General features: G+C 45.4%; 1 protein-coding gene across 1 annotated transcript in view; it reads right to left on the bottom strand.

Moving 5' to 3' along the window:
• The window catches only part of TMEM98 (transmembrane protein 98), a 64022-nt gene extending 45274 nt beyond the window's left edge, over nt 1-18748 (bottom strand). The window contains exon 1 of the mRNA XM_068262457.1: nt 18645-18748. The gene's annotated coding sequence lies outside the window, so the exon portion shown is untranslated. The remainder of the gene's footprint in view (nt 1-18644) is intronic.
• Between the last annotated feature and the right edge of the window lie 8509 nt (nt 18749-27257).

Here is a 27257-nt window from a genome sequence, read left to right as displayed (position 1 = left end):
TTGGGCAGGACTTGTGTAAGGATTTGTATGCCAAACATAGGATCTTGAAGCTGATTCTGAAGTGAATTGGAAGCCAATGAAGGGATTTGCGTAGGGGAGTTGTGGAGACAGAGCGGTGGGAGGAGTAGATGAGTCTGGCTGCTGCGTTCATGATGGATTTTAGGGGGGCGATGCGGTTTTGAGGAAGGCCTGACAAGAGGGAGTTGCAGTAGTCCAGGCGGGAGATGATGAGGGCATGGACAAGGAGTTTGGTAGTGTCTGGGGTCAGGAAAGGCCGGATCTTGGAGATGTTGCGTAAGTGGAAATAGCAGGCTCTAGCTACGGTTTGGATGTGGGAGGTGAAGGAGAGGGCCGAGTCTAGGGTGACACCCAGGCAGCGGGCTTGTGTGGCCATTCTTTACATATTAGAACTCCCGTCTGTGGTGGTTGCGCAGATGGCTTATCAGCCCTGAAGTGCCAAACCCGCTGCCCGATTTGCCTCTGCTCACCGATTTACAACACACAGAACAGACTGCCCTGGATTCATCCTTTTCCAGAACTTTAAAATAATTCCATGCATGGGACGTGCATGCACGTGGAACAGTGGTGCGACCTGCTCTAGCACGTCAATGCTCAGCATTGGACTGGTGGGTACTGACACACGGGAAAGCACTTGTAGGCTGCTGGCCAAGCGTCTGCTCTGTTTCTCCATGCTGCTCACGCCTGCTAGTGCCTAACCCACCAGATGGCAACCACGTTGGCTCAGCCGCCGCCTCATCATCCAAAACATCATGCAGTTCAACCAAAGCAGTGGAACCCATAAGTGACTCTTCTGGACCCTCCACCTGGCCACAAAACACCTCTACAGTAGACTGGTGATGTTGATTGGTGGTGGTGACACAAGCTCCCAGTTGTGATGGATTACTGGATGAATAAAACACAGGGGCCATTTCTGTCACCACAGAACCCACCACTTCTTGGGACCTTGGTCCCATGGTCTCCTCCAATGCCTCATCCCAATCCTTCTGCACATCTCTCTCATCGACATAGGTGTGCTTTAATTCTGGAGGAGAGTACTGGGAGGAAGCAACCTCCTCAAGAGAAGCAGCTGCGGTCGGGTTCTTGTCATAAGGAATCTGGCCACTACTGGTTCTCCTGCCACTAGCTTCAAGTTCCTCATACTGGGTAGAGGGTTCCTGATCGAAGTAATCAACTACTCTGTTCGCCTGCTGCTCTGTCAAAATTTTCCTGCGTGCGAACACAGGGAAGACATCTCTGATCAGGGCGGAACGCTTCCTGCTGCTTCTGCCACCCTCAACCTGATCACGTACTTGACGTGATCCACCACCATCACCATCACTCCATTTTCCTTTAGGAGTGGCAGGAAATTGCTGCTGCTCTCGCTCCATTGTTTTGGGGCAAAAAACTTTGAGGAAGGGATATGAGCGACAGAACCAAAGTAAAATAAATCCACTTACTTTGAACTAAAAAACAGATAAGAAAATAAGGGGTGAAATAATGAAAATAAATCAAAAACAAAATAAAGAAAAAAAAATGAACTTAGAAAGAAAGAAAAAAAAAACTTGCACTACACTCAACTAATCAATCACCTAACTCTCTCACTGTCAATCACTAAGCCTGCGGCCTGGCTGGCTCTGTCTAACCCTCTCCACACAGCAACTATTAGCACACTACACTACAATCTATCACTCAAACTGACAATCTACTGTCACTCTCTCACAAATACACCTAGCTACTACTACTAATAGCTCACACTCAATCTAATTCTCTCTCAAAGTCTTTAAAAAGACTTATGTTTTATATACAGTCTTTAAAAAGACTATTGTTTTGTTGAAACAACTAATATGGGTCTGTCTCTCCTCTCTCCAACACCGGACTGAAACCCACAAGCTTCGTGACTGTCACACCTCTTATATACAAAATGGGTGGGATAGCTGATGATAGGTAGCTAGGAGCTGGTTGCTAATGTAAGAATGGTTAGTTTTAAGACTCTAATTGGTGCAGAAATTCTGTTTTTAATGCAGAAATCGGCATGTTTTAAGGTTCTGTGATGGGTCTATCCCTTCCGATCCTTCTGATTGGCTAATGCAGCTTTTACACGCTTCTGATTAAATTCAGACGGAATTCCGCATAGAAATTCCGCTATTTCCGTTTACCGCTCTAGCTTTTCCGTTTTATCTCACCGGAACAGAATTGCCAATTTCCGACCGGAATCGCGGAAATCTCCATTCCGTGGAATCCGACAAGCAACCCTATGGGCCACACACACACACAAAATCAAAAGAACATTAGCTCTCAAAAGAGCTGTTTTGGGGTGCTTCTTAGCAATAAGTATCAGCAAGGAGCAACAAGCCTAACAGCCTAACTAAGCTTTCCCTAATTTGTGCAGCAGCAGCCAGCAAACTCTCTCCCTTCTATCACTAACTACTGAGCACACAGAGTGAGATCATGGTCAACGCAGCTGCCTTTTATACAGGTGGGGGCTCCAGGAGGGAGGGTAGCTTGATTGGCTGCCCTGTATCTGCTGACTGTGATGTAGAGGGTCAAAGTTGAGCCTAATGATCAGGGTTGCTCTCCAAATTCACGAATTCGAATTCACCCCGTGATCACGGGTAGATTTTCATGCTGGCCGAATTCGAATAGCGATCCTGCTCCTGAATTCAAAGTCGAATTTACCCAAATAGTGCCTCTCGAATTCAGCCATGTATTCGGCTTCGGTATCCAGGTGATGACGTCATTGGGCCAATCAGAAGGCCCCCAGCCGAGGCCCTTGTAACCAATCAGAGGAGGGGAGCCTGGCCCTCCCTTCCTCTATATAAGGCGGTGGCCATGTTGCGGAGCCCATCCTTGCTGTGTGACTGAGCGTTACTGAGAGCATCTCCAGTGCTGCTGTTGGTCTGAGCAAGTGCTTTCTCAGTGTTAAACAGAGCGTTTTACATCCTAACCACATTCTCTACGCATTAATTATATTGTTTTATAGTTAGATAGGGATTTAATTGTTATAGTTCAATCAGCTAGCGTAGTGTATACTGTATACTGTGCTAGGCTAGTGTTAGGTCTGTGTGCTGGCTATGCCTGCTAACCTAGGTGACCTTAGCCTACTACTAGCTTAGGTAGGCTAGGGAATATAGTTAGTTGTGTACTAGTTTACTTAATTTCTACTCTTAGTCTGTGCGTTTATTAGCTTCAGTACTGTGTTAGTTACTTTACAGAGGGCAGCATCTGTTGTGATGTTTGACTGCCTGTCATCTCTGCCTGATCCTATTGATTGCGTCCGTGTGTGACAGACTGATTGTCACTTTCGGTCACACGAGTTAGTTATCGACTACTGTAGACCACACTACTAGTACTGTCTACTAGTATTTAAAAAAAAAAAAAAAAAAAAAAAACTTTCTTTTTTTTGGTCACTCACCCACCAACCCAGTCTCTTTATAAAAGTTTAAATGCTTTCCCGCCCTTTCTACATTCATTTTTTTGTTTTCTTATTGTATTTGTATAATTGTAAGATGACTGGCAGAGGTAGAGGCACCACCAGGAGAGGCAGCACCATTGCCGCAGCCACTGCCGGCACCAGCAGGTCTGTGACTGGTCCGCCGCCAGCCACTGACCGCAGAGTTGTGGAGGAGGGAGCAGAGGTGCAGCAGCAGTGTGTTGCGCCCATCTTTGCCCTGGGTCGTCATCCCCGGCCCATTGCGGAGAGTCAGGCACAGGCTGTGGAGGAAATGATGGCGGAGCAGCAAGCCTCCATTTCCAGCCAGACCTCCAGCGCCAGCAACACCAGTGCCAGCACCAGCACTCCGGTCCTCAGCAGCAGCCGCCCTCCACCACCGCTTGAGGTGACGTCGACCCCAGCAACCAGCCTGGACTCACTGAGCTCGCTCTTCACCCCAGGGACTGCGAGCATTTTTAGGGATGTTGTGGAACAGTTTGAGGTGGGGATGTTGGGGAAATGCAAGGAGGAGGAGGAGTTTGAGGTGACGGAAGTTGTTGTTGGCACACAACAACTTGAATTTTTGAAGGAGGGGCCGGATGCAGGGGATGTTGCTGGGTCAGAGGAGTTGGTTGAGGGCTCAGAGGAGATGTTTGGGGATGATGATGATGTGCTGGATCGTCCCTATGTGCCACCACCAGCACATTTGGGTGAAGGCAACACATCATCGGAGGAGGAGGCGTCTCCGGCACAGAGGCACGGCAGCAGCATGGCGGCCAGCACAGGGCATGGAAGGCAGGAGCCACAGCCTGCTGCTTCAGCTGCTACCACCACCACCCGCACCACAGCTCCTCCCCCCCCCCCCCCCAAAAAAAAACCCAGCCCTCCAAAGACAAAAAAACTCCTTAGCCCTCAAGCGGGAAGGGCAAGTTAAAATCCCCAGTCTGGCGGTACTTCACTGTGTGCGAAGAAGACAAGACCCGTGCCCGCCTGAGCAGAGGTCGCAATCTCAACAAGTTGGGTACCTCGTGCCTGCAGACCCACATGGAGACCAAACATTTTGAGGACTACAGTGACTTTCTGAAGCTGAAGGACAGTGGCGCAGGCAGTGGTCAGAGCCAGTTACTGCACAGACTTCAGCAGCAGTAGCAGCATCCCACCCTCCTGCTCATCCAGCATCAGCAGCAGGAACGCGGAAAGTCACTGCTTCCCCCCCCCCCCCCCCGCCCCCCGCAGAAAGTCACTCCTTTCCCGGTGTGACCAAGATTCTGCCTGCCACCAACAGGCGCATCCGGGTGCTGATCGGGTTGCTTGCCCAGGCCATGTGCTCCCAGCTCCTGCCATACTCCTTTGTGCAGGAGGAGAGTGACATGAGAGCTACTGAGGACCGGCTGCCCGGGGGACGGGGGGGGGGAGAAGTGACTTTCTGAGCTCCTGCTGCTGATGCTGGATGAGCAGGAGGGTGGGATGCTGCTGCTGCTGCTGCTGAAGTCTTTGCAGTGGCTGTCTGGCTCTGAGGCAGTGGTCAGAGCCAGACAGCCACTGCACAGACCTCAGCAGCAGCAGCATCCCACCCTCCTGCTCATCTGCTCATCCAGCATCAGCCAGACAGCCACTGCACAGACTTCAGCAGCAGCATCCCACCCGCCTGCTCATCCAGCATCAGCATCAGGGGCACAGAAAGTCACTGCTCCTCCCCCCCCCCCCAGGGAGCCAGGCCAAAGTGGCCTCATCTGCACCCTCCACAGTCACCTCCTCATCCTCCCATGCAGGCAAACGCCACGAGACCCTGCTCAGCGAGTCTTTTCCCGCCCGGTGTGACCAAGGTTCTGCCTGCCACCAAAAGGCGCATCCGGGTGCTGAAGGGGTTGCTTGCCTGGGCCATGTGCTCCCAGCTCCTGCCATATTTCTTTGTGCAGGAGGGGAGTGACATGAGAGCGCTGCTGCAGTTTGGGATCCCAGAGCGGCAAGTCCCCAGCCGCCACTACTTCTCCCGCACGGCGATCCCAGCACTGTACCATTTTTGCTATGGCAAACGTGGGCCACTCGCTCGATCACGCCGTGAGTGAGCGGATCCACATAACCATGGACTCCTGGAGCAGCCATTTTGGGACAGACCGCTACCTGTCCTTCACGGCTCACTGGGTCAGCCTGGTGGAATGCTCCAGCAAGGAAGCAGCAGGTCCATCCTCGGGCGCATCAGTAGCAGCAACGGCACCAGTTGTCCACTATGTGGTGCCACCATGCAGGGTCAGGGAAGATGCAGCAGCTCCTGCCGCCAAGCGACCCCGCATCAACAGCAGTGTGAAGGCCCGCCACTGCAAAGCGCTGCTGGAGATGAGAAGCCTGGGGAAGAACAGTTTGACGGCAGCCAACGTGCTCCACTACCTGAGGGAGCAGGAGAAGACGTGGCTGACCCCCAGAGCCCTCAGAGTCGGATTGGTGGTGTCCGAAAATGTGGCAAACCTGCTGGCTGCCATCAGCAGGGGACACTTGACCCACGTCCCTTGCTTGGCCCATGTCCTGAACCTGGCGGTGCAGAAGTTCCTGCACACCTACCAGGGGATGGAGGATCTGTTGGAAGCGGCTTGGAAAATTGTTCGCAGTTTCCGTCACTCAGCTGCTGCCGCAGCAAACCTGGCCGTCATTCAGCAGCGCGAGGGCCTGCCACAACACCGCCTTGTCATCGATGTTCCAACTCGCTGGAATTCCACCCTGGCAGTGTTGGAGCGGCTGGTTGAGCAGAGGAGGGCTATCCACCGCTACATTGTTGATGCCACTGTCGCCGGCACCACCAAACTCCAGCTCATCTCCAATGCACAGTGGGGGCAGATGCAGCAGGTCTGCTTGGTGTTGGCTCCCTTCCTGCAGGGAACCAACCTGGTGAGTGAGGAACGGGCATCCCTCTGCCAGTGGGTGCCTTTTGTCTGATGGACAGGGCACTTTGCGATTTGATGGATGTGGGAGAGGAGGCCCTGAAGCAGCTGGAACAGCAGCTGCCAGCGCAGTCCACTTCTGCGCAGGAATTTGAGTTGTTGGAGAAGGAGTTGGAGGTGCTGAATGTTGCTGTTGAGGGGGAACAGCGGAGCGCAGCAGCAGTGGTGAGAGGGTGGAGAGAGGAGGAAGGGGCTCAGGGGCCAGAGGAGGAGGACAGCGTTGTGGCCACTGACCCTGATGTCTCTGCTGGACGTATCGTCCTGTTTAACATGGCAAGGCACTTGCTGCGGTGCCTGCGCACAGACCCCAGGGTTAAGCAGATGCATGCTCAGGAGGACACCTGCATCAGCATGATTCTGGACCCACGGCTGAGGGGGAGGGTGGCTCAGTTCCTGCCGGCTGGAGACTGTGAGCAGCAAACAAGGATGTTGCAGGAGATCCTTGTTTGGCGATTGGAGGAAGCCTTCCCCCTGCCTTCCACCCCCTCTGTCCCTGTCTAGCTAGCACAGCAGCTGGTGCCTGCAGCCAGCAGCAGCATCAGGCGCCCAGGAGACCTGCTGTCCCTGACGGTAGAGCAGCCGAGAGAGGTGGTGCATGCACCAGCATCCTCCTCTCAGTCACAGGCAGCGCCTGACCCGGATGGTGGCCGACTATATGGGGTCCTTCAGCGGACTTGACACCAGCGAGGAGCCTGTGGACCCCTTTGAGTACTGGGTCGAGCGCTTGCAGATGTGGAGTGAGCTGGCGCTGTACGCCCTGGAAGTCCTGTCTTGCCCCCCTTGCAGCGTGCTGTCAGAGGTGCTTCAGTGTGGCCGGTGGCGTGGTCATGGAGAAGCGCTCTCATCTGTCCACAGTCTGTGGACAGACTCGCATTCCTGAAGATCAACCAGGCCTGGATTGAAGGCACGTTCCAGGCACCTGTTGGCGACAGGAGGACATGAGGTGCCTGGGAATTATTTTTGAACAACATCAACCTTCAGTCCTCTGGTTTTTCATTAGGTGTTGTGGTACCACCGCTAGGTGCCATGGCCTAGGCTGCCTGCTGCCATGTATGTCCTTCTGCTGCTGCATTAAACCTCCTGTCTGTGTTCCCACCACCACCACCAGGGTCCACTCCGGTATGCGCTGCTGCCGCTAGCTATTTAACACACCCTCAAAATCGCTACTATTTCTGTTCTTGTGTAAAAAAAAAAAATATTATTATTCTGAGGTGTCTGGGTTGAAAACTGTGCTGTCCCAGTTGTGTATTGGACACAATGTGGGCTTCATGACTGCTGTCCGGAACTTACTGCTGTATGGTGTTTATTATTACAGCCGTAGTACCAACACTAAGTGCCACAGCCTACTACATTGCCTGCTGCCACACATCACTCCTTCTGCTGTATTTAACCTCCTGCTGTCTGTGTTCCCGCCGCCAGGGTCCGCAGAATTATGCGCTGCTGCCATGCGCCACTAGCTATTTTGCTACAAATTTAGCTATGCTGTGGAAGAACAAATTTTACAACAGCTGAGTTCTGTAAGGGAAAAAACATTAAGTTGGATACAAGAGGAAGAATATGAACACACACACAAAAATGGTGGTGAAGAATAACCAGGTGAATAAGAAGAACCAGGTGAAGAACCAGATGAAGAAGAACCACCAGATGAAGAAGAACCACCAGATGAAGAAGAACCACCAGATGAAAAAGAACCACCAGATGAAAAAGAACCACCAGGTGAAAAAGAACCACCAGGTGAAGAAGAACCACCAGGTGAAGAAGAACCACCAGGTGAAGAAGAACCACCAGGTGAAGAAGAACCACCAGGTGAAGAAGAACCACCAGGTGAAGAAGAACCACCAGGTGAAGAAGAACCACCAGGTGAAGAAGAACCACCAGGTGAAGAAGAACCACCAGGTGAAGAAGAACCACCAGGTGAAGAAGAACCACCATCAGGTGAAGAACCACCATCAGGTGAAGAAGAACCACCAGGTGAAGAAGAACCACCAGGTGAAGAAGAACCACCAGGTGAAGAACAACCAGATGATGATGGAGATGCAGATGAAGAAGAACCAGGTGAAGAAGATGAAAAACCAAGTGAGGATGACCCAGAAGTAGAAGAACCAGGTGACGGTGAAGAAGATGAAGATGATGGTGATGAGAAAGAAGATGGTAAAACAGAAAAAAAAAAGACGGTGAAGAAAAAGAATTCGTGATCACAAATTTTTCCTTTTTTTTTTTTTTTTTTTTATTCCCTCCAGTTTGCTTAGCAGACGGGATTAGCTAGGGGGAGGGATTAGCTGTAACAGGGGGTATTTGGACAGCTTCAGGACTCAGTACCTACGGGCAGCACAGTGGCGTAGTGGTTAGCGCTCTTGCCTTGCAGTGCTGGGTCCCTGGTTCAGATCCCAGCCAGGTCAACATCTGCAAGGAGTTTGTATGTTCTCCCCATGTCTGTGTGGGTTTCCTCCGGACACTCCGGTTTCCTCCCACATCCCAAAAACATACAGATAAGTTACTTGGCTTCCCTCTAGATTGGTCCTAGACTACGATACATACACTACACAATACACACATAGACATATGGCTATGGTAGGGGCTAGATTGTGAGCTCCTCTGAGGGACAGTTAGTGATGAGACAATATAATCTGTACAGCGCTGCGGAAGATGTCGACGCTATATAAATACTAAATAATAATAATAAGCTTGCTCAGTCTGTGGCTTGCTCACTAAGTGGCTTTGACACAAGTGGCATAGACGTTAAAAACAGGCGTTAGAACACAGGCACAAAGGGGGGGGGGGAATACTTTAAGCAGCAGGTAAGAAAGAACTAAAAAAAATATTTTTTTTCAACCAATATTGCATTTTTTTGCATTGGTTAGAATTTGCTAGGCACGTTGTGGTGTAATCTTTGTTTTACTATTCTCTCTCTTACTTCCCTCTCTCCCTCTCCTCCAACCAAGCTTCACTCACTCTGCCCCTCCTCCACCCCAGCTTCACTTACTCCTCCACCCGAGCTTCACTCACTCCCCCGCTTCACTCACTCTCCCTCTCCTCCACCCCAGCTTCACTCACTCTCCCTCTCCTCTTCACTCACTTTCCCGCTTCATTTTCAGCAATTGTTAAGGAGTGAAATAAAAGCTGTAAAAAAGAAATTAGGCTGGCAAAGATTGAAGATGAAAATCAAATCACTGGGGATATCAAATCTAACCCAAAGAAGTTTTACAAGTACATCAACTCTAAAAAAAAAAAAAAAGAAAGGTTGACTGTATTGGACTCCTAAAGGATGAGGGTGGGAACTCAATGGTGGATGACCAAGGTAAGGCAGAGTCATTAAATGCTTTATTTGCTTCTGTCTTCACAAGGGAAACATCACTGTTGCAAATTACAGATGCAGAAGAGTCTCAATGTTCCAATTGTAATACAGTGGTTTGCAAAAGTATTCGGCCCCCTTGAAGTTTTCCGCATTTTGTCATATTACTGCCACAAACATGAATCAATTTTATTGGAATTCCACATGAAAGACCAATACAAAGTGGCATTAACATGAGAAGTGGAACAAAAATCATACATGATTCCAATTTTTTTTTACAAATAACTGCAAAGTGGGGTGTGCGTAATTATTCAGCCCCCTTTGGTCTGAGTGCAGTCAGTTGCCCATAGACATTGCCTGATGAGTGCTAATGACTAAATAGAGTGCACCTGTGTGTAATCTAATGTCAGTACAAATACAGCTGCTCTGTGATGGCCTCAGAGGTTGTCTAAGAGAATATTGGGAGCAACAACACCATGAAGTCCAAAGAACACACCAGACAGGTCAGGGAAAAAGTTGAGAAATTTTAAACAGGCTTAGGCTACAAAAATATTTCCAAAGCCTTGAACATCCCACGGAGCACTGTTCAAGCGATCATTCAGAAATGGAAGGAGTATGGCACAACTGTAAACCTACCAAGACAAGGCCGTTAACCTAAACTCACAGGCCGCACAAAGAGAGCGCTGATCAGAAATGCAGTCAAGAGGCCCATGGTGACTCTGGACGAGCTGCAGAGATCTACAGCTCAGGTGGGGGAATCTGTCCATAGGACAACTATTAGTACAAAGTTGGCCTTTATGGAACAGTGGCAAGAAGAAAGCCATTGTTAACAGAAAAGCATAAGTCCCGTTTGCAGTTTGCCACAAGCCATGTGGGGGACATAGCAAACGTGGAAGAAGGTGCTCTGGTCAGATGAGACCAAAATGGAACTTTTTAGCCAAAATACAAAACGCTATGTGTGGCAGAAAACTAAGACTGCACATCACTCTGAACACACCATTCCCACTGTCAAATATGGTGGTGGCAGCATCATGCTCTGGGGGTGCTTCTCTTCAGCAGGGACAGGGAAGCTGGTCAGAGTTGATGGGAAGATGGATGGAGCCAAATACAGGGCAAGCTTGAAAGTAAACCTCTTGGAGTCTGCAGAAGACTTGAGACTGGGGCGGAGGTTCACCTTCCAGCAGGACAACGACCCTAAACATAAAGCCAGGGCAACAATGGAATGGTTTAAAACAAAACATCCATGTGTTAGAAAGGCCCAGTCAAAGTCCAGATCTAAATCCAATTGAGAATCTGTAGCAAGATCTGAAAACTGCTGTTCACAAACGCTGTCCATCTAATCTGACTGAGCTGGAGCTGTTTTGCAAAGAAGAATGGGCAAGGATTTCAGTCTCTAGTTGTGCAAAGCTGGTAGAGACATACCCTAAAAGACTGGCAGCTATAATTGCAGCAAAAGGTGGTTCTACAAAGTATTGACTCGAGGCTGAATAATTACGCACACCCCACTTTGCAATTATTTATTTGTAAAAAATGTTTGGAATAATGTATGATTTTCGTTCCACTTCTCACGTGTACACCCCTTTGTATTGATCTTTCACGTGGAATTCCAATAAAATTGCTTCATGTTTGTGGCAGTAATATGACAAAATGTGGAAAACTTCAAGGGGGCCGAATACTTTTGCAAACCATTGTATTACATACTTAAAGCAGAAAGAAGTGAAGGCAAGACAAAATAAATTAAAAATAGACAAGGCACCTGGCCTGGATGGCATGCATCCTCGGGTCCTAAGAGAATTAAGTTCAGTTATAGATAAACCCCTTTGGCCTCGATTCATCAAGACTTATCGAATTGGTTAACGACAGTTTGGTAAAATACCGAATTCGTTAAGTTGATTTCAGGATTCATCAAATTTATCTACAGCTGTTAGCGAGCATTCGGTAATAATTCAGTAATAATTCGTTAGTGATGCGTTAAAACGGAAGAAAGTGCAATTCATGAAAATGAAAGTGGGCGTGGTTTAGTGTTACATTTAGGATTAGTTATCTCCTTCACTGCTCTGTCGTTATTCCTGTCAGATCATTGCTGATAGAGAAGAAGGAGCCATTTGAAGTGGTTATGTATCAGCTGAGAGTGATTCAAAGGTGCAGATGGGCAAGAATAAGATCTAGAACCATATCAATTTGCAAGAGAATAGATTTATTTGCTATAACACGACATCTGCATTTCTCTTGAATCATCTTGTAAGAGAACACAGGCAGTGTCAGGGTTAACTAATTTTCTAGCTGCACTATATTTTTTTAGAAAAGGCTCCTATCAAATTGTGGGATTGTCCCAAGCCACTTACAGAATCCTGGTCCAGGTGTTAAGCCCTATTCAGAATGTTGCTATGTGGTGTTCAAAGGACTGCCTTTTACCCACAATTCCATGGGAATCTTATGGCCTTGTGTTAAATTACCGCTGTAAAATGGAAATATCGTCACGTTACCGAATGGTTACCGAATTGTCATCGAATTCACACCGAATGAGGAAAAACCTTGATGAATACAACTAGAAATCGCTAAACTTCGAATTCGGTAATTTAACAAACTGGAAAAAGTTATCTCAAAGAGAATGATGAATCGAGGCCAAAATCTTATCTTCTGTGACTCTCTTTCAACTGGCAGAGTCCCAGTGGATTGGCGCACAGGCCTGTTTTCTCATTATTTAAGAAGGGCAAAAAATCAGATCCAGGAAATTATAGACCTGTAAGCTTAACATCAGTTGTATGCAAACTATTTGAGGGGTTACTAAGAGATACTATACATGACTTCATAGTAGAAAATAATCTTATTTCTCAGCATCAGCTTGGGTTTATTAAAGACAGGTCCTGTTTGACTTACATGCTCAGCTTTTATGAGGTAGTGAACGCTTATGTGGATATTGGGAATGCTGTAGATGTAATATACTTGGACTTTGCAAAGGCCTTTGACACTGTTCCCCGCAAAAGTCTGGTGCAAAAGTTGAGGATGCAAGGACTGGGGAAGAGTCTGTGTGCATGGATAGGGAACTGGCTAATGGACAGAAAACAGAGTTGTAGTCAATGGATCGTGCTCAAAATGGGTGACTGTTAGCAGTGGGATCCCACAGGGGTCTGTACTGGGTCCAGTGCTCTTCAATTTATTTATTAACCACTTTACCCCCACGCGTACGGATTTCTCCGCCCCTTTTTTCCCTCCTAAAAAACCAGGTACGGAGAAATCCGTACCTTCCGCGCTACCGCCGCTGTCCGCGCTACCGCCGCTCGTGCGTGCGCACCCGCCGCTCGTGCATGCCGCCGCCCGCTCACCCGGAGATCAATGAACGGGAAAATCCATTCCCGTTCGTTGATCTAAGCCCCCTCAATGATCTGCTGCTTCTTTCAGAAACAGCGAGATCATTGTGATTTGGCCAGCTTCCTACTGCTTCCTGTAAGCGTCCTTCCGGACGCTTACAGGTCGCATGTAAACAAACCCTCTGTGGCCATCTTGTGGCCAAATAGTAAACTACACCCTAAAAGCATTTTACATATACAAACATTACATTTACACAATAAATTAACTCATTACCTCCCACACTCCCCAATTTTTATTTTTATTTTTGTAATTAAAAAAAAAAAAATACAATAAAAAAAACATAAATAGTTACCTTAGGGACTGAACTTTTTAAATATTTATGTCAAGAGGGTATAACACTGTTACTTTATAAACTGCGGGCTTGTAATTAGGGATGGACGCAAAACTGAAAAAAATGCACCTTTATTTCCAAATAAAATATTGTCACCAAACATTGTGATAGGGACATAATTTAAATGGTTTTATAACCGGGACAAATGGGTTAATACATTTCATGGGTTTTAATTACAGTAGCATGCTTTATTTAAAAACTATAATGGCCGAAAACTGAAAAATAATAATTTTTTCCCACATTTTTTCCTATTTCCCCATTAAAACACATTTAGAATAAAATAATTCTTGGCATAATGTCCCACCTAAAGAAAGCCTAATTGGTGGCGAAAAAAACAAGATATAGTTCATTTCATTGGGATAAGTAATAAAGTTATAGACGAATGAATGGAAGGCGCGCTGAAAGGTGAAAATTGCTCTGGTGGTCAGGGGGTAAAACCCCTCAGTGGTGAAGTGGTTAATGACCTAGTAGATTCAGTAGTGAGCAATGTTGCTATTTTTGCAGATGATAAAAAATTGTGCAGAATCATCAACTCTCAGGAAGATAGGGACATATTGCAACAGGATCTGGATAGGATGGCTATATGGGCACATACATGGCAGATGAAATTCAATGTTGAAAAATGTAAAGTCATGCATTTTGGTCATACCAATTGTCTAGCACCATACAAAATAAATGGAATACAGTTGGGGACATCAAACTTGGAGAAGGACTTAGGAGTACTAATCGACAACAAGTTAAATAATTGTATTCAATGCCAAGCCGCTGCAGCTAGAGCAAATAAAATTTTGGGATGCATTTAAAGGGAAATAAAAACTCGAGATGCTAGCATAACATTGCCCCTGCCTCTCTAGTAAGGCCACATCTGGAATATGGAATTCAGTTCTGGGCACCACATTACAAGAAAGATATTGCAGTTTTAGAGCAGGTGCAGAGACGAGCAACAAAATTGATACGTGGGATGGAAGGTCTCACTTACCAAGAATAGTTAGATAAACTGGGTTTATTTAGTCTAGAGAAAAGACGCCTTAGAGGGGATCTAATTAACATGTATAAATACATCAGAGGGCAATATAAAAGCTTGGCGGATAAGCTTTTTGTCCCTAGGCCTTCTCAAAGGACTAGAGGACATGATCTGCGCATGGAGGAAAAACGTTTTAGTTCTTTATTTAGGAAAGGGTTCTTTACAGTAAGAGTGATTAAGATGAGGAATGCATTGCCACAGGAAGTAGTTATGGCAAATTCTATACCTGCATTTAAAAGGGTCTTGGATGCTTTCCTTGCGTTGAAAGATATCCATGGCTACATTTACTAGGTAATGCCTAATGATGTTGATCCAGGGATTTTGTCTGATTGCCATCTGGAGTCGGGAAGGAATTTTTCCCTTTTGGGGCAAATTGGACCATGCCTTGTAAGGGTTTTTCGCCTTCCTCTGGATCAACAGAGATATGTGAGAGAGTAGGCTGGTGTTGTACTTTGTTCTCTGGTTGAACTCGATGGACGTATGTCTTCGTTTATACTTATTTTATGGTTTTAAAATTCGTTTTCACACATATAATGCTTAACCGGTTCAGCGCCGCAGTGCCGAAAATCTCATGCATCCGAGCAACGTTCACCTCCCATTCATTTGCCTATAACTTTATTGCTACTTATCACAATGAATTGATCTATATCTTGTTTTTTCCGCCACTAACTAGACTTTCTTTGGGTAGTACATTTTGCTAAGCTTTATTTTTTCCTAAATCCATTTTAACAGGAAGATTAAGAAAGAAATGAAAAAAATTCATTATTTCTCAGTTTTTGGCCATTATAGTTTGAAATTAATATACGCTACCGTAATTAAAACTCATGTATTTTATTTGCCCATCTGTCCCGGTTATTACACAGTTTAAACGATGTCCCTATCACAATTTATGGTTCCGATATTTCATTTAGAAATAAAGGTGCATTTTTTCAATTTGCGTCCATCACTATTTATAAGCTTATAATTTTAAATAATATAATAACATTCTCTCTTGACGTGCATATTTAAAAAGTTCAGACCCTTGGGTAACTATTTATGTTGGTTTTGTTTTTTTTTATTGTATTTTTATTTATTTTTTATAAAAAATGTATGTGGGTTATTTTTGGTGTGGGAGGGAAACTGCCTATTTTAAATGTAAAATATTATAATTCTTTAATTAAAAATATATGTGGGTGCAGTTTACTATTTGGCCACAAGAAGGCCACAGTGAAAAAAGTCCTGGATGCGAACGATCTCGCATCCAGGAACTAAAATCAGAGGAGAAGTTTCCTGGGGGCAGAAATACCGCGCTCTCTGGATAGAAAGCGTCGGTATTTCTGTGGGGAAGTTAGATCGGTGAATGGGAATTATATTTCCATTCACTGATCGGGGGGGCGGGCGGCGGGCGGCAGGTGCGCGGGCGCACGCCCGATCGCGTGCACCACGCAGGCAAAGCAGCAGTGCCTATCTGGACGAGAAAGCTCGTCCAGATAGGCCGAACCGGTTAAATATCATTTTCAACCTTATTGTATTAGAAATGCATCGCTTTTGGTATTAACCTTGTTTTCAGAATTATAATGCCTTGATTATAGTTTTCAGATTTATTATCTTCCTTATGTATCGCTTTTAAGATTACCGTTATTTTAAGATTTTTTAATGCATACGTAATTGTAAGGCTTTTTATTCTATTATACATGTATAACTTTTTCTATTTATAATATTTTTTGTGTATGTGATTTTAAGGCTATTTATTCTATTAAAAGTATATAAATTATTATATTCATGTTATTTGTACTGAAGTATTTTAAGGATTAACCATATTTTTGTTTATATGTGTGTAAGGGTGTTAGGGTTAGGCACCACCAGGGGGTGGTTAGGGTTAGGCACCACCAGGGGGTGGTTAGGGTTAGGCACCACCAGGGGGTGGTTAGGGTTAGGCACCACCAGGGGGTGGTTAGGGTTAGGCACCACCAGGGGGTGGTTAGGGTTAGGCACCACCAGGGGGTGGTTAGGGTTAGGCACCACCAGGGGGTGGTTAGGGTTCGGCACCACCAGGGGGTGGTTAGGGTTCGGCACCACCAGGGGGTGGTTAGGGTTAGGCACCACCAGGGGGTGGTTAGGGTTAGGCACCACCAGGGGGGTGGTTAGGGTTAGGCACCACCAGGGGGGTGGTTAGGGTTAGGCACCACCAGGGGGATGGTTAGGGTTAGGCACCACCAGGGGGATGGTTAGGGTTAGGCACCACCAGGGGGATGGTTAGGGTTAGGCACCACCAGGGGGATGGTTAGGGTTAGGCACCACCAGGGGGATGGTTAAGGTTAGGCACCACCAGGGGGATGGTTAGGGTTAGGCACCACCAGGGGGATGGTTAGTGTTAGGCACCACCAGGGGGATGGTTAGAGTTAGGCACCACCAGGGGGGTGGTTAGATTTTGGCACCACCAGGGAGGGGGGTGGTTAGGGTTAGGCACCACCAGGGGGGTGGTTAGGGTTAAGCCCCACCGGTGGGGGTGATTAGGGTTAGGCCCCACCGGTGGGGGTGGTTAGGGACCACCGTAGGGGTGGTTAGGGTTAGACACTACCAGGTGGGTGGTTAGGGTTAAGGTGCGTACACACGCACTACTTCCACCAATGACTGGTCCATCAGACCCTCCCGGGTTCTGCCGACAGTAGCACGTGTGTACACGCCGTAGGCAGACTGATAAGGCTGTTTCTGAATGATCCGCTCAGCAGAAAAGGGGGGGGGGGGGATTCATTTGTGTGCTAAGAGGCATGGCTCTGCAATGAGAATTCAAAGCTGCAGAGCACTAAATTGTAAAAAAATAGCCTGGTCACTAGGGGGGTGTAAGCCTACAGTTCTCAAGTGGTTAAAGGAAACCTAAACTGAGATGGATATGAATTTTTCCTTTTAAAATAATACCAGTTGCCTGACTCTCCTGCTGATCCTGCGTCTCTCATACTTTTAGCCACAGCCTATTAACAAGCATGCAAATCAGGTGCTCTGACTGAAGTCAGACTGATTAGCTGCATGCTTGTTTCAGGTGTGTGATTCAGCCACTTCTGCAGCTAAAGAGACCAGCAGGACTGCCAGGCAACTGGTATTGTTTAAAAGGAAACATCCTTAAGGTTCCATTTATAAGGAAATAAATATGGCAGCCTCCATATCCCTCTGGCTTCAGTTGTCCTTTAACCTTTAGTGACATGGCTATATACTCTGTACAGTGCTGTGGAAGAGGTCAGTGCGATATATATATATAGATATAGATATAGCTATAGATATATATATCTATAGATATAGATATAGATATATACACATATATACATATATATACATACTAAATGATCGTAGTTTACTCATTTAAAGCAATGTGGAAGGTGTCAGCACTATATAAATAAATAAAAATAACTTTTCAGTAGTAGTTTGTTTTCTAACCGCAGACTAAAGTTGGCCACACACACCATACAATTTTTTAAATATCTGTTAAATTCAAGAATAGCAATAGATTTTTCTGACTGATTATAGCAATTCAAAAATCCGACCAATGTACCACACACCTATGTTAAATTTTTCCCCAATCATGAATAAAATGAAAGCTCAGAGAAAATTGATTGGAACTGTACATCAAGCAATTGACAATCCATCACACACCATACAATTCTTAATAAAGTTGGTCTGAAATTTCCAACATGTCCAATCTCCAAAAATCGAAAAAAAGAGGGAAATTCAATCGGATTTATTGATCAAAAACATAGATAAGCTCTTGATTTTTCGAGACAACCGATGAAAATGACCGAATTGGTGAAAAATTGGATCTTTTATTTGTAAGGTGTGTGACCACTTAACAAACGTGCAATCCCTTTTTCGACTGTTGCTTTAAAACGAGTGATCGTGCCACAACTGTACTAAGAAACGTTGTATGTGTTGGCTGAGCACAATCAAAACACAAAACAGTTATAAAAGTAGAACAGCTCAGATTCCCCCGGGGCAAAGGCACAAACAAGCATTCCGTTTTAAAATGTCTCAGAGCAAAGCAGGAAAAAGTTTGAACAGACCATCTGCAAAATCTCCTGTGAAGTTCAAGAAGAAGAAAAAAAAATCAGATCAATCACGTCCCTTCCCCCAACTCAGGATAACGTACAGAAAGTCGGTTTTCTTCCAAATTACCTCTACTATAGCACTTTCCCGCATTGTATGTCCGTTTGCGGCTCTGTAAAAGGCACGCAGAAGGAAAAGCATTCGCCGATGGTTGTAGTTATAGAAGTTTAAACCAAGAAGCTCACCTTTTGTTTTTCCTTTCTTCCTACTCCACATTCCTGTTCTTATCTGGGAAACGAGAACGCATTCCAGCCAGACAGATTACAGATCCTGTCCCATTGCATTATGGGATTAACACACACAGGGAGGGGGGGAAAAAAAGTACAATTTAAACCTGGACCTCATTAAGACAGCCAGCTGAAATCCATACAGACCTGATCTGTATAGGCAGGGTTAACACTTAAAGGGGCACTATGGGGAAAAATTGTAAAATGTAAAACATGTGCAAACATAAACAAATAAGAAGTACTGTATGTGTTTTCCAGAGTAAAATGAGACTTAAATTAATTCTATCTTATGTTCCTGTCACTTACAGTAAGTAGTAGAAATCTGACAGAAGCCACAGGTTTTGGACTAGTCCATCTCTTCATGGGGGGATTCTCAGGGATTTATTTATTTTCATACGCACTCAGTGAATGGCATTTGCTCTGTTCAGCTGCCAAAAAACTGTGTAGAGAGCAGGGAAGCTGGCCGGCATCATTGTTTAAATCGTTTATAGGGAATTTCTTTATAAAGAATAAAAGCCTTGCTGAGAATCCCCTATGAAGAGATGGACTAGTCCAAAACCTGTTGCTTCTGTCAGATTTCTACTACCTACTGTAAGTGACAGCAACATAGGAGAGAAGTAATTTATGGCTCATTTTACGCTGGAGAAACATACTTTTTATCTATGTTATCTATGTTTGCACATATTTAAAATTTTTCGCCATAGCGCCCCTTTAAGAAAATTTTACATGCGATTTGTGAAAACCTGTTTGGCGCAAATGTGATGTATTTAAATGGAATTGTATTGTATTTTCGATTGTATGTGAGTTTGAATTGTAACTAAACACAGAAAATTCACACACAGATAGCAGGGCTAGGTTTTTGTGTGTGTCCTGTGCTTTCAAATGAACTTATTTGCAGTCAGGTGACACGAAAAAGATCAAATAACTAAATTGTGATTGGAAACAAGTGAGGGTATTAGACAGGATAAACTCTCTAAGTATATACAGGGTGCATTTTTCTAGGTTTTCCTTCTGTTCTATGAGCAGAATCTCTCCAGGAAATCCCTACTACTACATTGGACAGCTTACATCTTTTGCTTCGGCTTCTTATTAATTTTAATGATTACCTTTTTTGTAGCGGTAAGGAGGGAGGTAAACATACATCCTCTGCAAGGAGCTTAGAGGTGAACAGCAAAAAATATTTTGGGCGAGTATTACATACTCTATTTACTTTTATGTAGTGTGCTTCGAGTCGTACAGCTCAAAAGACAAAGAAAGGTCTCGTCACCGTTCAAAATGATCCACTTCAAGATCTGGAATGTCCAAAAGATCCAGAAGGTGACGTGGACATCACTCAAGTGGCTTTCAGAAAGAAGATAAAGCAGGTCAGGATCCTGCTCTTTGCACAGATCACATTCCGTCAGGCAGAGCCGGCCATTGTGGGTGGCAAGTGGGGCAATCGCCCCAGGCCCCGCACCTGAAGAGGCCCTGCACCCTCTGCAGCAGTGGGGAGAGCGGGCATAGTAGTTAAAACTCACGTGTCTTCCTCCGATCCTCGCAGTTACCATCTATTTCCTCTCCCAGCATCTGTGCAGAGCAGGGCCAAGGTGCTCCAGCACCCAAGGCTGCAGGCTGGTACCTATCTAATCTATACTGCAGGCACCTACCTATCTATTCTTTACTGCAGGCACCAATCTAATCTATACTGCAGGCTGGCACCTACCTATCTAATCTGTACTGCAGGCGCCTACCTATCTAATCTATACTGCAGGCACCAATCTAATCTATACTGCAGGCACCTATCTAATCTATACTGCAGGCACCTATCTAATCTATACTGCAGGCACCTATCTAATCTATACTGCAGGGCACCACCCTATCTAATCTATACTACAGGCTGGCACCTATCTATCTAATCTATACTGCAGGCTGGCACCTACCTATCTAATCTGTACTGCAGGCGCCTACCTATCTAATCTATACTGCAGGCACCTATCTAATCTATACTGCAGGCACCTATCTAATCTATACTGCAGGCACCTATCTAATCTATACTGCAGGCACCTATCTAATCTATACTGCAGGCACCTATCTAATCTATACTGCAGGGCACCACCCTATCTAATCTATACTACAGGCTGGCACCTATCTATCTAATCTATACTGCAGGCACCTATCTAATCTATACTGCAGGCACCAATCTAATCTATACTGCAGGCACCTATCTAATCTATACTGCAGGCACCTATCTAATCTATACTGCAGGGCACCACCCTATCTAATCTATACTACAGGCTGGCACCTATCTATCTAATCTATACTGCAGGCACCTTCCTATCTAATCTATACTGCAGGCTGGCACCTACCTATCTAATCTGTACTGCAGGCGCCTACCTATCTAATCTATACTGCAGGCACCAATCTAATCTATACTGCAGGCACCTATCTAATCTATACTGCAGGCACCTATCTAATCTATACTGCAGGCACCTATCTAATCTATACTGCAGGGCACCACCCTATCTAATCTATACTGCAGGCTGGCACCTATCTATCTAATCTATACTGCAGGCACCTATCTAATCTATACTGCAGGCACCTACCTATCTAATCTATACTGCAGGCACCAATCTAATCTATACTGCAGGCACCTATCTAATCTATACTGCAGGCACCTATCTAATCTATACTGCAGGGCACCACCCTATCTAATCTATACTGCAGGCTGGCACCTATCTATCTAATCTATACTGCAGGCACCTTCCTATCTAATCTATACTGCAGGCTGGCACCTACCTATCTAATCTATACTACAGGCACCTACCTATCCAATCTATACTGCAGCCACCTTCCTATCTAATCTATACTGCAGGCTGGCTCCTATCTATCTAATTTATACTGCAGACACCTATCTAATCTGTACTGCAGGGCACTTACCTATCTAATCTATACTGCAGGCACCTATCTAATATATACTGCGGGGTACCTACCTAACTCAACTCATCTATACTGCAGGCACCTATCTAATCTATACTGCAGGCACCTATCTAATCTATACTGCAGGCACCTTCCTATCTAATCTATACTGCAGGCTGGCACCTACCTATCTAATCTATACTGCAGGCACCTTCCTATCTAATCTATACTGCAGGCTGGCACCTACCTATCTAATCTATACTACAGGCACCTACCTATCTAATCTATACTGCAGCCACCTTCCTATCTAATCTATACTGCAGGCAGGCCCGGATTTCTGCTAAGGCAACAAAGGCCATGGCCTAGGGCGATAAAATAAGATAAGATCAGAAGGGCGGCATGACTTGGAGAGAGAAGAGGTCATATGTCAAAGTAAATCATCTCCCCTGTTCCCGCAGCGCAGCCAGCCAGTGCCCTGCTCTGCACTAATAGATGAATTCCAGAGTTCCCCAATCCCTGCACCTCTCACTTCCTGATGTGTTATAACAATCAGGATCAATCATAACTGTCACCTGATGATTCAATTATCTATATGATCGACATACAGTACAAGTGTATGTGAGAAATACCAGGGATTTACATTACAAAGCAGATAAAACTAAGTTCCTCTGAGTTCTAATGCAGGGATTCACAAACATTTCTGCTAGTTTCTTTGCCTTCTTTTTTACAGCTGTGACACTGACCCCAGCAGTTGTAAATTATACTTTCTTATCTAGGCCTAATTTATTGCTTTTTTTTTCTTCCTAGCCAGTGATCACGTCTCTGCTTAAGTTAACTCTTTCCCGACTCATTTTCTGTCCTTCAGTTCTGACCATCGGTGAGAACTGCTGCAGCCTGGAATAAAAATGCTGTATGCTTCCCTTTCATTGCTAAACTGTTACTGTCACCTGAGCTGTTACTACCTCTATGCTAGTGTGTATGGTTTGGCATCCTTCTCCTTTCCAGTAGCAGTGAAGCCTTGTACCATCTTAGCCATCAGCAAAAGCAGAGAACTTTGAATCAGGATGATACCATTTATTGGCTTAAAAGAAAAAGAGTAATCATTCTGCTAATAAACCTTCTTCAGACTTTGTTCCTGTATACTGCCAATATGTTAGAGCACACCACCATATGTACATTCAGCATTCAAAAGAGATACATAGATTTTTCAGCAAATATAAATAAATGTCATTCAGATGCTTTAAAGTGGAGCTGAACTCTTGCACAGGACAGAAGGAAACCATGCAGAGACATGCACCATGTATGTATTTAGAGAGCCTGTCTAATTCCCCCTCCTCTGTGTCTAATCACAAATTTGATATCTTCCCTGTGTCACCTGACTGCCACAGCATATACGCTTATTTTAAAGCACAAGATGTTAATATGTCTGCTTCCATGAAAGTAGGAATTAGACACACCGTCTATTTATTGCAGGCTTTGTATCAGCTGTAACAAAGACATGTTTTTTCTTTAAAGAGAATCTGTATTGTTAAAATCGCACAAAAGTAAACATACCAGTGCGTTAGGGGACATCTCCTATTACCCTCTGTCACAATTGTGCCGCTCCTCGCCGCATTAAAAGTGGTTAAAAACAGTTTTAAAAAGTTTGTTTATAAACAAACAAAATGGCCACCAAAACAGGAAGTAGGTTGATGTACAGTATGTCCACACATAGAAAATACATCCATACACAAGCAGGCTGTATACACCCTTCCTTTTGAATCTCAAGAGATCATTTGTGTGTTTCTTTCCCCCTGCAGTTCTCATGCACTGAAGTTTCAGGCTGCTCGTTTCTTCCTGCAAACAGCTTTGCCCTTGTCTATAATTCCTCAGTATGTGAAAGCCCAGCCAGCTCAGAGGACGATTTATCCAGCTTGTAAAAGATAAGAGAGAAGAGAGAAGCTGCCCTAATCTAAATAATACACAGGCAGTGTGCATAGAGGGGCCTGGAAGGGGGAGTTCATAGCAGAACCACAACACTGAAGAACTTGGCAGCCTTCCAGACACAGGCCGACAAGTCTGACAGGGGAAAGATACATTGATTTATTACAGAGACTGTGATAGTAGAAAGTGCTGCAGTAAGCCAGAACACATTAGAATAGCTTTTGGAACTTGTAGGATGATAAAAAACAGGATGCAATTTTTGTTGCGGAGTCTCTTTAAAGGTTATTATGTTGCTGAGTATCTTTTAGAGCAGAGAGGAAGTTCTGAGTTCAGGTCCACTAATTACAACCAAACATCCAAAGTAGGTCTTGACAGGATGTTTGCTACTTACCTGTTCTCTGCTTTGGATGGGCTTCTCTCCATTGCACTGCCCTGCCACCTGTCTGTGGCTCTGACTGCAGCCAGTCGCACAGAGGACAAAGAAGCAGCGCATGCTCTGGCCACTCGCACTCCCTGTAATTTCTCGCTCCTGCCCAGATGTGCACAGCAACCGTGGCCGGTACAGTGTTATGCATTCTTGACGAGTACCGTTCATACATCAGCGTCATTTCTCAAGTATGCATTCCCACAACACTATCGGCTGCTGTGCACATTCGAGTAGGAGCGCAAATTTCCATCGTGAGAGGACAGAGCATCCACTGATACTTTGTTCAATGAGGGGCACAGCAGCACAACTGAAATGAGCCCATTCAAACCAGTGATTGCTAGTCAGATAGTTGGACAGAATTTTTTTTGGTGGTGGTGATGGCGGGGGGGGGGGGGGGGGGGGCGCTTAGTGACAGCAGGCCTAGGGCACTGGAAAGTACAAATCCGGCCCACTGCAGGCTGGCACCTATCTATCTAATTTATACTGCAGACACCTATCTAATATATACTGCGGGGTACCTACCTAACTCAACTCATCTATACTGCAGGCACCTATCTAATCTTGTTATCACTTCTGCAGCATGTACTGCTGGCTGCAGTTTTACTGTAGACAAGCAGTTTTTGATTTATTTGCGTGCATTTGCTCACATAGTTTTGCCTGCGCTCACACTGAGCGTTGATTCCATCTGCAGTCGCTCTGAGGTTGATGACGGTTTAAGATGCTTTTGTGAAAGCAAACATTGTCTTTTGCAATGGTGCTGCAATCCCTTTCATGCAAGCTGCATATCATTGTCTGCCATTTCCTGCTGTCAGCCTGTGATTGATTATCATTCACCTGTGTGGGAATCTGCATGTCTGCTCCCATTGGATGACCTCAGTATAAAGAACTGCTTCCTGCAGTGCTCCATGGGCTATCATAGTTTCAGATCCCCCCCCCTCCCCCGTTCCTAGTCCATGTGGACTGCACTGACTCCTGCGCAGGGGTCAGTGAGTCCTTCTAGTCCTGCTCTTGTTATCAGTAATTGTTACTTTGATAGTCTTGCATCATATATTGGTTCATCGCCAATATATACGCATACTAGCGTGTTTGTTATTTTCCTTGTATTCATGTTACGTTACTACATCAGTGTCACTGATATATACGTACTCGAAACTGTTTATATCCTGTGTTCAGTCGGTCAGTTTCTAGCATGTTTTTGTAGGTTGCGCGTATCGTGATCACCCGTGCTTAGTTAGTTCAGTCCTGTTCCTGTTACCTTGCGTGGATTGCGCTCACTTCTGCATAGAAGTAGCGAATCCTTCCTAGTCCTGTTCCTTGTCCTGCTCCAGTTCTTAGCTAGTGTTCCTTGCTTATGTCATATATCGGTTTATCGCCGATATATACATATGTCAGTCAGTCGTTTGTAGTTCTTTGATCGCTGTAATCATAATACGCTAGGAAATCATACCTATTGTATATTTGTGTGTATTACGTCTGCCTTCTTTGACTCTATTTCCCGACTATTCTGTCCTGTCCTTGTGAGGCACGCCACTGCTGCAAACGCATTGGCTGCCTCATTCCAGTCTGTCTTCTTATGGACGCTTCCTGTCACTTAAGCAGTGACTAGTTAAGCAAGCGTTCATTCTGTTACCTGTCCTGGTCTTCTGAGTTCTGGTTTATTCGCTCAGCACTACCTTGCGCTGAGCCACTATAGTGCAAGGATTGTTTGTGGCTGTTAGGATCTACGCCTGCTCTGTGCACCACATCTCCTGTTGGAGTCAGTCCTCTCCTCCACTAAACTGGCGATATCCTGGTTCCTTGTGCTAGCGTGTGTACCTCCTTCACGTCAGGATATACACCACATGCTGACTGTGGAGAATATACCACCAAGCCTAACAAATCTATACTGCAGGGTACCGACCTATCTTATCTGTACTGCAGAGCACCTACGTGTCTAATCTATACTGCAGAGCACCTACGTGTCTAATCTATACTGCAGAGCACCTACGTGTCTAATCTATACTGCAGAGCACCTACGTGTCTAATCTATACTGCAGAGCACCTACGTGTCTAATCTATACTGCAGAGCACCTACCTGTCTAATCTATACTGCAGAGCACCTACCTATCTAATCTATACTGCAGGCACCTATCTAATCTATACTGCAGGCACCTATCTAATCTATACTGCAGGCACCTATCTAATCTATACTGCAGGGCACCACCCTATCTAATCTATACTGCAGGCTGGCACCTATCTATCTAAGTTATACTGCAAACACCTATCTAATCGGTACTGCAGGGCACCTACCTATCTAATCTATACTGCAGGCACCTATCTAATATATACTGCGGGGTACCTACCTACTGATCTATTCTGTACTGCAGGGCACCTACCTACCTATCTAATCTATACTGCAGGGCACCTACCTATCTAATCTATACTGTAGGGCACCTACCTATCTAATCTATACTGCGGGGCGCATACCTATCTAACCTATACTGGAGACACCTACTTATCTAACCTATACAGAGTGTGTGCTTCCACTGTGTGTGTGTGTGTCCACAGCATATGTCTCTAGGCCCCGCATATGACACTCGCCCCAGCCCCCGTGTACTCTAAGGCCACCTCTGCGTCAGGCATCAGTTAACTTCAGGAAGACATTGATCTTGTACTCAGTCAGGATCACTGTATCGCCACTCTTTTATCCAACACTTATTTCCCCAGAGAACACACAGAGGAGTTGAAGAAATTGAAAAATAAACCATCTTTACCAAAAAACAGGGTAGTCTTTACCCTTTTAAGACAAGATGATTCAAGGGTGCTAACTATGCCTCCAATCATAAGTGCTTTACTATCTAGGATTGTGAAACCTGTCCCTCTCCAAATGGATGACTCTGTCACCTTTAAAAAATGGAGGTCTGAGGAAGAATGGATATTATACCCACACAAGAGAAACGCACACCTGTGCTGGAGTGCTTGCCCATACAGACACACGGTGTGCAGAAAACTCATACAGAAAACCGACAGACGAGTGTGCTCCCAGCCTCAACTTATTACTCACTCTGCCCATCTATGATGGAGCAGAACTGGCTCTGCAGACTTCTCCAGTATCACTACAGTACAGAGCACTGAGGCGCTACACCTGCTATTGCCGAAATTCTGTTTTGTCCCCACGTTTATTGCCTGATGAAGCAGGCTGGGCCTGCGAAATGCGTTGCACTGTTTTTGGGGTGCGGTATAATAAATGTATTGATTTACATGAAGATAGGATCTTGTATCTGGTTTTGGGAGGCAAGCAAGCACACCACTTCCTCCAAGCAATTTTTAAAAATTGTATTGACTTT

This window comes from Hyperolius riggenbachi, chromosome 12 (assembly GCF_040937935.1).
Source record: "Hyperolius riggenbachi isolate aHypRig1 chromosome 12, aHypRig1.pri, whole genome shotgun sequence".
NCBI classification, from domain to species: Eukaryota; Metazoa; Chordata; class Amphibia; order Anura; family Hyperoliidae; genus Hyperolius; species Hyperolius riggenbachi.
Note: the sequence above shows the minus strand (reverse complement) of the source record. Positions and strands in the feature narration are given on the sequence as shown.